This window comes from Scleropages formosus, chromosome 22 (genome assembly GCF_900964775.1).
Source record: "Scleropages formosus chromosome 22, fSclFor1.1, whole genome shotgun sequence".
Taxonomy (NCBI): Eukaryota; Metazoa; Chordata; class Actinopteri; order Osteoglossiformes; family Osteoglossidae; genus Scleropages; species Scleropages formosus.
The window spans coordinates 20,892,905-20,905,410 of NC_041827.1; the positions used below are offsets into that span (position 1 = coordinate 20,892,905).

The 12,506-nt window shown below is 45.9% G+C and overlaps 1 protein-coding gene across 3 annotated transcripts in view; it reads right to left on the bottom strand.

Annotated features, from left to right (window-relative positions):
- tafa1b (TAFA chemokine like family member 1b) overlaps window positions 1-12,506 on the bottom strand; it is a 153,901-nt gene that overhangs the window by 89,584 nt on the left and 51,811 nt on the right. The gene's annotated exons all lie outside the window — the stretch shown is intronic.

Genomic DNA, 12,506 nt, shown 5'->3' on the forward strand with positions numbered 1-12,506 from the left:
GAGGGAAAAAGATTAATCCAAAACCTAACCCCTAATCCATCTATTAAAGTGACTACTTGAAAACGTTTATTACTAAAAAGCCAGGTTCGTCAGTATCGGGTCACTCTCCATCCACCTGGATATGACGTCACCGCGATCAGCATATCGTGGACTGCCGGCCGGACCCGTCGTCCCGCGTTCTCCCGAAGAGGCGGGATGGGTAATATTCACGGCCGGCTTGTCGCGGCAGTGCTCGTCGGGCCTAAAGCGCTTCGGCGAGCGGCCGACGCGTCCACGAAACTTGCGCTGCGGTGGACGTTGTTCCGAGGATTTCCTCTTCGGGAGTATTTAACTCGACACGTATCCACACGGGTGGGTCGCCGTAATTGTTTAAGCCCCGGCAGATCGAGGATGCGGATATCGCGATCCAAAGTAGCGGCTCCTTGGAAACTCAACAGGCCACGTAATTCCCCGCTAATGTTTCGCAAATACGTTGTGACTAAACGCAATTTCACAGCTAAGCCATGTGTAAAATGCATTCGCGAGCAACTGCGCGCCACTTTTTATGTAAGTAGCCTGCGAATAAGCAAAACCAGCCGAGTCGGGAGGGTTCGGAGTTACCGTGATCCCGCGTGATCTGAACTCACCCATCAGCTGACTGTGCTCATCACACAGCTCATAATTTTTGAGGCACAACAGATAACATAATACGAATATATGTACCTCTACGAATATATTTGCACGGTAGTACGTTTCGCAGAAAATTGAGCAGCGCTTCGGGGATCATATTGTCTTGTATCCTGAAGGTTCGTCCGAATCCTGCTCCTGCTGCTGCATCCTTGGACAGTACTTACCCTGAACTGCTACGATACGAGTACCCTGGTGTATAAATTGGTAAATCAATGTAACGTTGCCTTGGGCAAAGCTATCAGTTAAATAAGGGTTAGTAACATGTATTATAGTATGCCGTATCTTAGTTTATATAGAGCTGTGGCCTCCATCACATCCTCCCTGCCCAACCATAGAAATGACCACGAAAGCCAGCTGCCCCCTCCATTACTCGCCCCCCCAAGGCTGCTAAGGACCGAAGACTTGGAAGTTTTTAATTTAACTGTAACGTCAACGTTTATATGTATCTCAAAAAAATTACTAGGTAGGGGGTCAGGAATTATCGATATTCTGATAAAGTTTTACGCAGCTACTCGTGTGATGAACGTTTGTTCATGTGGCGGAAAGAAACAAACTAACTGCACTCTCTTTCTCGCTCTGTGCAATGAACATGTGTACGTCACTTTGGGCAAAAGTGTCTGCTAAATGAATAAATGTACATAAAATTCTTATTTGCTTCTTTGTCTTAAGTGTTCTTTCTGATGCTACACAAAATTTCAGAGATTTGCATAGAATGAGGGGGGTGCGGTGGTGCAGTGGGTCGGACCGGGTCGGTCCGGGTCCTGCTCTCCGGTGGGTCTGGGGTTCGAGTCCCGCTTGGGGTGCCTTGCAACAGACCGGTGTCCCGTCCTGGGCGTGTCCCCTCCCCCTCTGGCCTCGTGCCCTGAGTTTCCGGGTTAGGCTCCGGTTCCCCGCGACCCCGTATGGGACGAGCGGTTCCGAAAATGCGTGTGTGCATAGAATGACAATAAAGTATCTCTTATCTTATAGGGAAAAAATGTGGCCACTTGCTTCACAAGCCGAGGACCTTTTTTAATGGGTTTTCTTACATTTGACAACTCTGAGGAGGCTTCGCATTGAGCTGGAACAACCAGTGGCCTTAATTGGGCGCAGGAGATATAAAATGATGGGTTCAGTCCCCAGACAAAGATTGACTTATAACTTTTAGGGAGTGGGCAGAGGAAAGACCATTCGATAGCAATAAAAATCTTAACAGTGTATAAAAGCTTTGGCGCATTGCTGGGTAACAGTTGTTGGACATTTCGGCAGAGTCTGGCACACTCGGTTACCTCTTGCTCCCGCTTTATTGCAGCTGACAACATAAAACACTACGCGGGGTGTTTTTTTTTTTCTGTTTTGTGAGTATCTCTTGGATGCTGCAAGAAAAGAGTGTGTGGTGTTTCTTTGCCCTTCTAGAATACCGGATTTGGAGAGCAGTGCCTGCTTAAGATGCTGGGTTATCGCATGGGGGTTGGGATTTGATTCTGACCTTTGAGATGCTGTACTGTTGTATGAAAGGTATGAAACCAACCTGATTTTGTCTGATGAATGAATGAATGAATGAATGAATGAATGTCCTTTAGAGCTGGTGGTATGAAGGCAGGCTGGTGTCGATCGGTCAAAATCAGTGAAACAAAAATTCTGCCTTGCTTGGGTAGGTGTCAGTACTTAGAGTTATTTTATTTATTTATTTCGGTGCTGGAAAATATGGAGGGCGGAGGGATGCACGCCTCTCGGGGGCTGCCCCTAGCGTCGCGACAGAGCGGTGCTGTGAGCTGCATTAGCAGCCCACCTTAGTTTTTAAGGTAAGATGTTTTACTTTAGCTGTCAACTGTAAAGGACTACAATTGGGCCCCTGCTGGGACTTGGACCAACAACCTACAGGTTACGAGTCTCTTCCATAACCATGACTGCGCATGCTGGCCCCTTATGTATTTTTCATAGAGTTGTTAGAATTACCTGCCTGTCACATTTTATGGTAGGTTTTCATAAATACTTGTCAGAAATACCTTGGACTGGATGATTTGTTTCCTCCTGGCACAAAAAATGGAAAAAAATCCCACAGGGATGTGTAAAAGTGTGAAACAAGTGGACTGCATGGTGGACCTGTCATATATGAATCCATTACAACTGAAGACAATTGGATGAATGTATCCAATGCCCTTCACCTCAATGCGGACCTCTTTAGAACCGAGACGGAGCACGATGAAACTGGACCCCATCGCACCACGTCACTCACAGGCCAAGGCAGATCTGCTGTATTTCAAACTTCATTCATAGGAGCAGCCCTCTGACACTGGTGCGGGAAACAGGGCGCACGTCCCCTGCGTGAAATATCTGTATTTTTTTTGTCTTGCTGGGAAAACGACTTTATTAATTTACTTACACTGTGTCACTCAGTCCTGCAGGGCATCTGTCGGTCCCACACTGCAAAAACCACAAAATAATGCACAACTAGGAAAACCTGCAAGTGCCGCATTTTACAATAATTAAACAACGACAGATTTCTGAAAGCTGATGCTTGGGGGATGGGGGCCGATTCCACTGCAGCAGAAAGGACCAGAAACCATTGACGTTTGCATTTATTTATTAATCTGACACTTCTCTCCAAAGCAACTTATAGGGTTAAAGCACTTACTCTGATTTACCCATTTATACAACTGGGTCTTTTTTACAGTATCAGTTCAGGGTAAGTACTTTGATTACTGTGGCAGGAGATGCTTTTATTGCAGCTCGTTCATTATTATAATTCTTTATTCAATCAGCTTAGTATTTTCTCAAAAGCAAATTACAGTTTAGGTTTGGGTATTAATCTACATGGAATGATTTACCAATTTTTCACCATTTTACCAAGCACTTTAAGTACATCCCCATACAGCTGAGGCAATACAGTCACACCTAAACAAAAGAGGGTTACAAATTGCAGTTATTGGATGATTAAAAAGCTCAGCACCCCCAAGATCTCAGTTCCCATCCCTGCTTCTCTGTAGTGTCGATTGCCGTAGCAGAGGTTGATGGCAACTGGATCGACACCAGCGGGAAGTGGGATCGGAACCCCAGTCCTTCAGGGCCAAAGACGGCTGTTCTAATCACTGCACCAACTGCCTCTCAGGATGTCTCCTCTTTCAGGCTCGTGCACGGAGAGGCCTGCTGGCTCGGGTTGGTCAGGTATCAGTTCTGAGTGGGTTGGGTTGTGATTTACTGGGTTTTGCGATGTCAGGCCCAGCGCTCATTCATCATCGCCCATCCTGGAGGACGGCAGCGCCTGCCTCCTCCCCTTCCCCCGCCACAGTCCCGTTCGTGATGATTTCTCTCTCCGCCAGGGACGTTTGTTACACGTCTTTCTTGCGTTCTGTCAGAGGCAAATGCGGCCGAGCGCAGAGGCGATACCTGAGGCTCCGCACCAGGACGTGCGGCGCGCACTGTGGATTTAAGGGTGTCGCTGCCTTCCTGTCATAATGCAGCTGTGCTTTAATTCCAGGTGAATAACATTTTACAAAGTAAACCCTTTATTAAGTACCTCATTGCTGCACAACTTCTATTTATTTGCCCAGAAGACTGGTTTTATTGACAAAAATGACAATCTATGCTCAAGATGTTTACCGAAACCGGCTTCCTGCCTCAGTTCTATTCCACAACTGGCTTAGAGAGTAAAGCGATTACACACACATTTTCAGAACCGTTTGTCCCATACAGGGTCGCGGGGAACCGAAGCCTACCCGGCAACACAGGGCGTAAGGCCGGAGGGGGAGGGGACGCCAATCCGTCACAAGGCACCCCAAGCGGGACTCGAACCCCAGACCCACCGAAGAGCAGGACTGTGGTCCAACCCACCGCACCCCCGTAAAGCAATTATTGTTATACACACACACACACACACATTTTCAGAACCGCTTATCCCATACGGGGTCACGAGGAACCGGAGCCTACCCGGTAACACAGGGCGTAAGGCCGGAGGGGGAGGGGACACACCCAGGACGGGACGCCAGTCCGTCGCAAGGCACCCCAAGCGGGACTCGAACCCTAGACCCACCGGAGAGCAGGACCGTGGTCCAACCCACTGCGCCACCGCACCCCCGTAAAGCAATTATTGTTATAATTAACTATTATTCTCCTCCACCTCCGGCTGCTTGGTGGTGCCACTCACAAAGGGGCCGAAATCGAAAGTCTGAAGGTTTTCAGTTCTGGCTGCGATGTGGTGGAATGACCTCCCTGTGTCCCTCAGAGCTGCTGAATCTTTCAACATTCAAGAAGGGTCTCAAACGCTTCTAGTTCAGACCCACTTCTCTCCTGTTCTACGGTTGTACTCTGAACGCTGTACGTTGCTTCGGAGAAAAGTGTCTGCAAAATTAATAAATGAATAAGGCGTCTCTACAAAACCCGTCTGAGCAGGATGTGACCGTCTCTCACTTTCGCCCCTTCTGAAAATTCCCAATCGATAAATTTGTTGGCAAACACCCGTTAGCATTGGGCAATATTTCCTACCCACCTCTGCCACTTCAATTAGAAAGACAAACTCTCCAAAAGTAGCTCTAAATACATCATCCCTTGAATGGTATTGACATGAGATATGATCCAAAGGCAAAATCATGAGCAATTAGTTATGTGAGGGATGCATATTTAATGAGCTTTGAAAGTTGAGAAAAAAAACTCTTCCGCTTCAGAATAATTCTCGTTCCCTCCGTCTCAGACGACGAGCTATGAGAACCAAGTCCCGATTTTCATCGGAGGTGGGATTCAATCATCTGGGGATCACTTTGACTAGACTGACCTCTGGTCCCTGTTATTTAAGGGCAGCAGATGGCATGGTGTTGATCGACATGGACGAGTAAACAATACAGTCCAGGGTCAAATCCCAGAAGCGGTTTGGTCCTGCCGTTGTGTCCGCAAGCAAAGTACAAGAAACACAACCAGCAGCAATGGTAATTATTTATCTCACAATTTTCTCCAAATGGAAATTACTTGCTTTGAGGGTAATTTTTACCAAATCTATTCAGGGTAAGTACCTTGACTGAGGGAAAAGTAGCAGGTGGTGGTATTCAAACCCAGGGCCCTTGTAGTGCAGGGCAGCACCTCTAACCTCTAGACCACTTACTGCCCCCTCACCACGAAGAGGCTCTTAAAAAGGCAACTAAATTAAATGGAGAACACCGACTCCTCAAATTACAAACTCAATTAGTACTGGAAGTCTGTTCATAATTCAATTCGTTAGCATCTCCAACATCACTTTTAACCCATACATTTTCTTTCATTTACTGAGCTGCTGCTTTCCTCCAGAGCATCTTACAATGTCAGACTATTTAGAATTATTTACCCATTTTTTCAGCTGGGTCATTTTTACTGTGTCAATACAGAGTAAGTACCTTGAACAAAGGTACTGAAGCGGGAGGTGGGATTCAAACCTGGGTTCTTTGAGACCAAAAGCAGCAGTTTTGATACCGATACCTGCAGCCACCAATAATAGTAGCAGTAATAGTTCAGTGAAACCCCGTTATAATGCAGTCGTTAGGGTCTATAAAATGTCATTAGGAAAAAAGCGGGGTCGCGCTGAATCGGGGTTCAGGAAAATCAGCGTTCAAACTGACCAGATGTTGACCGAACATCCTAAATCACTCCTATTTTCATCCTATTTGACTTGTTTTTTTGCACGTTTACTTTCGGGCAATTAATTTACCTTTGAATTAAAGAATTCCGTGGTGGGGGGGCGCAGCCGGTTCGGCTGGGTCCTGCTCTCTGGTGGGTCTGGGGTTTGAGTCTCGCTTGGGGTGCCCTGTGATGGACTGGCGTTCCGTCCTGGGTGTGTCCCCTCCCGCCCAGCCTTGTGCAATGTGTTGCCAGGTTAGGTTTTGGCTCGCCACGACCCCACTCGGGACAAGCGGTTTCAGTCAATGTGTGTGTGTGTGTGTGTGTGTGTGTGTGTGTGTGTGTGTGTTAAAGAATTCCGCAAATTAATGGTTGCTGTTAGAAGCATCACAGAAGGCTCTAATGACCAGTCGCATCATATCCTAATTCGCGGTAAATCAGGACGCGTTAAATCGGTGTTTTACTGTAGTAACAATGGTCCATCCTCCCTGTTTGATCCTAAGGTCTCAGTCCCACAGGGAGACCACAGCCATGGAAACACAAATTGATCCATTAATTTCATTACTAGCAGAAGCTTCCCCTACAAAACCCTACTTGTCACTCACCGGACAAATTAATTACCATCGGTAGCATCCCGCCCCCTGTTGACCCCCCCCCACCTCCTCGGCAGCGCTAGCGGCCCGACCGGCAGACCTGTCGGACAAGCCAACGTACGTCTCTCTCCCGCGGTTCGGCCAAGCACTGACGGCACGCAAAACGGGCCAGCTAATCAATCCGCGCGTCATGCAGCGGCGGCGGTGGTAAGCGGCTTATTAAACTGCCAGCCAGGAGGACGTCTGCTGGGCATCTAATGGGCGACTGGACCAGGTAAACAAAGCTGGAGATGCTTGGCGCTAATATGCACTGGATTTCATTGCCCATCAGGGACAACATTAGGAGTCATAACAACTGTGATGTGCTCCGGTGCACAATAACCCACACCTTTCAGCTAATTAATCATTTTTTTGGGCAACAAAACACTTGAACCCAATTAAATGGGAGAGGCAAGATTTTTCTAATTAATGAAGGCTGATTAATAGTGATTAACCTCTGAATTGTCCCGCGTGTCCCCGTACAGAGCTATTAAGCAGGGAATCCGATCAAACCAGAGGAGGACCTCTCTTGGGTTCATAAAAGTGCATAGCGGTGTAGTAAAGCCGGGGGGGTTTCAATTCAGATCAGTGGTCAGAGTTAAAGGAATCGCCCAGGACTTGTCCACTGTTCTTTGTGGACTCATGGTCATCACCATAAATGGCTGAAGAGCCTCACTTATCGTTTTCCCCGAACTGCTTGATTCCTATTGAAAGGGCAAACGCGGAATTAAACGAGCTCTGCTTAAGCGTGCTTACATCTGGGTAATATTTTATTCCTTTAGAAATAGTAATGCATAATCCTTGCGCTTAATAAACCAGTGTCATCGCAGGAGCATGAAGGAATTTAATACGCTTCCTCTGATCAAACTCTGAGTAGCTGTAGATAGTGTTTAGGAAAGTTTCCATTTCTGGCCAACCGTGGAGAAGCGGATTATTTCGAGCAATGTTTGTTATGAATGAGCATCCTTTTTCGCTCCGAGTAGACTGCGTGTAATGGATTACGTCCAGCTGCTGATGATGAAACTTTGGGGATGTTTATGGAAAAAAATGTTGTAAAGGGTTCTGGTGGTGGTCTTTTTCGGGGCTAGGCCACATTTCCCGCATATGCTGCGAACCGCACGACAGATTTTCGGTAAGAACATCTTAAATTAATGGTAATCTGAGAGCAAAAGTTAGCTACTCCCATGGCACTGGCATCCACTGCAAAATTCGGAATGACCGTTTTTTTTTTTTTTTTTTTTTCTGCATTTCACTCCAAAGGGACAGGAACTCTATGGATTTATTTTGGGATCCATTAAGAAAACAGCCGACTGTGTGTCGCGCCGGCGGTGACAGACATGCAGTACATATACCCCATCAACACATCAACACGGCACTCTGATGGTGTCACAAGCTGTATGTCTTTTTTCAACCCCGCTGGGTCCTTTCATCATGAGCCGCGGGGTTACCGCGAGGTCTTTATCATGCCTTATAAAAAGGAGAAAAAGGTCAGGGAGGAAAGACGAGATGAAAAATGTCGTTGTCTGTCACTCTCTTGCTCCGACTTGCTGGCCCATGTGGGAAAAGCCAGGCTGTGGAGTCCAGAGGTAAACTGCATAAGAGCGAGATCAGAGATGACGAGTCAGATCCAAAAATATTTCCATACAGCGATACCGTGCTTAACGCTGCCGTTCCGTTATAGCGCTCGTGTTCGGTAACTGCCATTAATGCAGCACTGCCAGCATCCATGTAGCCACGGAGCGTAGAGCACATAGATGCTGCCAGCTGCTGTTTACAACGTTTGGCAAAAAGAGTATTTCTCACTGCTTTTCACCCATCACGTCTGGAAGAAAGCCTCCGAGTGATGTCAGCGCGTCTCAGATGCTGTGGGAAAGCTTGGATGTGAAACTGCAAGTGCTAAGGCAGCTGGAACCTGGTGAGCATCAAGTTCATGGGGGGCTCTTTTCAAACTTGCCCATGTTCACGATTAGATCAGTTATAAAGGATCATATGTTGACACAATGTAATCTGATACCCTACATTTATGCTTTGTTTCCCATATTATTCACTTTTTTTTGCCCGTTTGACTCTGTAAGTCACTGTGGTCCAGTGTTGGTGGTGCTGCAATGAAAAAAAATGCAGATAAAATAAGAGCTTCTGCAACTGTATTTGTGTTTCCACCCATCTGACTGAAATATAATGTTATAATGATGTCGTTTCTCGTGTTTTTCACGAGTGCTCCATGTTATATGAATATATCCTGAGCGCTAAGTGGCGTATTACCATATCTATGTATAACTAAAAAAAGGAACTGCATGCTTAAACTGTTAAAAAAAAATGTTGCTCAATTAATTTTTTTACACCATAATCATAGGATGGAACATATTTGCAAACTTTTTCATTTATTGATATAGAAATGTTGGAATTAAGCGAAAGGGCTGCGACTCCAAATAGTTTATCAGCCTTTTTGTTCGGTTTCTGGTCCCCGGCGGGAATCGACGCCTCGAGAATGTTGCGGTAAGAAGCGGCAAATCAATCGCGCAGACCCCCGAGATCGATGCGGCACAGGCGGAGAGCGTGGGCCTTGATGGACTCGATACCCCCCTCCCCGCAGCCCCGCAGTCCGTTTCCATCACGCGCCGCATCCTTGGACCGGCGCACCGGGAACGGTAGCGTTCTTGCCCAGAGGTGTCGTCCGTAGATGCTCGTTCACACAGCATTTGTCATCCTGACAATGCAATGCTGTATATTTCATTGTCCCACCCCGCTGCCCATCCCCCGCTTCCCCGCCATTGTGTCGCTGTAATCACTGTCTATTATCAACTTCGGCCAACAAAAGCTCTCGCGCTATTTGCCAACACAAAGCACCCGGCTCAAGAAATAATTGCGAACTACTGCCCTATTACCTCGGCACATCTTTTCTGCCACGTTTTGCCTAATAAAAGATAATTGTTTGATCAGAGAGCTAAATTGAGCATTGAGGTGGGATTAGAGGCAATTTTCAGGGCAGCGTCTCGCCACTGCGTTTCCCCCGCAACGACGCCGCCCGCGTCCCACCCCCGGCGTTTCCATCCGCCGCGCTCCTCTCCATGGTAATTGTCACTGCAGAGAAGCTATTCTCAGCACTAAATACATCGTTCCAACACAATCAAAGCCACTGGAGCGGAAGATATTGAAATCTTTAAAAAATTTATACAAGTTTAGCTCTTGCAGTTCGGAAAGTGCCACGGCGCAGGGAAAGTCATCCTCCCAGACACCCCCTGGCCTTCTCCTTGTCTCCTGGAATGGCGTCCGGTAGGCATGTAAAGTTTAACGCTGATGAGAGCTGACTAACATCATGAGAAATTAATGTTACGCATCAACTGGAAGCTCTGCTTTCTCAAAACATGAATAAAGGAAAAGAATTAAACTTTTTTTAGGGGTGAAAGTTGACCGGAAACGTTGGCTGGGAGCGCGGATCTGGCAGAGGTTCTGGAGGACAATTGGTGACCTTGAGCGACTCCTCTGGTGATCAACACGAATATCTGATACCTTATTAATGCAAAAAAAAAAAAAAAAAAAAAAATCTATAACACACTCTCAAGGGGTTACATTTATCAGGCACTTTTGTCCAAAGCAACTTCCAATGAACTCTGTGCAGTGTTATCAGCCCACACACCTTATTCACCATGGTGACTTACACTGCTAGATACACTACTTACACTGGGTCACTCATCCATACATCAGTGGAACACACTCTCTCTGTCACTCACATGCTGAGAATGAAGCTGAACAGCATGTCTTTGGAGTGTGGGAGGAAACCAGAGCATCCAAAGGAAACCCACACAGAGAGAACATGCAAACTCCACACAGACTAAGCAGGGATTGAACCCATATCCTCCCACACCCCCCAGCCACGGGCAGAGAACAGTGCTACACACTGTGCCACCATCTCACCTGCTGGGGTAGTTTAATGAATCGAGCACTTTATTCCTTAAATCCCTATTTTCATTACTTTGAAGGCTAGCAGGTGCAACTTTCATGGTTTACACATTTGCATTAGCTGAACACATTCATTTTAAATGAAAAAGGTTGTTCCCATTTATATATATTGATATTTTTATTGAATTAATTTACATCAATCATACATCAATCCATCAGTCCTCCTCCTACAACTTCACTCCCCAGTCGGATCCATTCACCCTCCCTCTTATTCATCTCAATAAATTGTAATAAGTTTTGTAAATTGGCCACTCCTCTGTAAGCTTAAAGTCAAAAGATGTGAAATTACTTTTTCTTTGGTGGATTTTATACTTTTCTTTCCGTTTTTTAAATATGAGAACTATTATAGAAATTTGCAGAAATTTTATATAGCACGTATTAAAGAAATTCGCACCCCAACTGTTATAAAGTTGCCAATGTATTCAATGCCTGTGGCACACAGAAAGCCATTTAAATGTGATAAAGTGAAATGACAGATAATTAATCATCTCGTCGGAATTATCCCTCTAGCCCAGAAAATTCCTGATCGCCAACATGACGGACAGAATGATGAAAACACTGGCATTGTCCTTCCGTACGAGTTTCGCTGCAACGCCCGAAGTGAAGCCGTCTCTCTCTCCGCGCATCTTTTGTTTGTTTGTTGTCTTTGCAAATCTCTTCTTGCTGAGGTAAGGACTAAAATTAATTACACCTATTTACATCCCCGGTAGGCTTCAGCCGCGGTAAGATCACAAAGAGCAGGTCTTTGTTTGCTAATTAGCATGAATCCATGAGCAAGAGCTTGGATAATGCATGACTCCAGAAAGACCTCGAAGAAATTAGCAATGCATAATTGCCTCAGTAATCTGACAGGGTTTTAGTTAATTTTGTTTTGATGACATGAAATATAATTTATTTATTGGAAGTCAGCATTGTGCTAAGTTTGACACTTTTACACAGGTATGATTCATGCGGCGTTCATTTCAGGGGAACTGAGACAGAACTTTCGTTTTCCGTGCAACAGAGCATGTCTGATGATCTAATCATATATATCATGCAGTTAATGTTGGGAGGGGGAAAGAGGATTTTGTTCTATATGATCAGAAAGATGAAAATCATTCTTGCCACCCACAATGCACTGCTCACGGTATGCAAATTTCATGGCTGCTGCACTTACCCCAAAAAGCTTGAAGAAACAGTGGTGCCGACTGGACAGTTATGCTTATATTTGCATACAGAACAAATACACTGATTAACAAAGAAGTAACAAGACTGAATAAAAGACACAAACTAATTTACTTTACTATTAATTTACTATTTTACTTTAACCACAGCCAATGTGTTATGCATGTGTTATGAAGACAATGTGTTATGAAGACGTGTCAAATCTGTTTGAAAATGACTGTGAAAAAAGGGAGTTTGATCCTCATTTGGATGAAACAAATCATCTAGGAGGCAACTGACATGTGCTCCTTCCACTCGCACCCTTACCGCGGTGAAGAAACAGGTGCCATGAGGGACGGCTTAGCGCCTGCAGGAGGTGTTTCGTGAACCTCATCGCACCAGGATGCAACGTGCAGGTGCCTGAGAGCCTCTGCAGCTCTGTCCTGCGAGCAGCCGAGGTGCGGACCCCCCCGCTGATTTCCCCTGCCTCTGAAGCTCGGCTTCGAACCGCAGTCAAGTCAACCATGTCAAGTTTACACA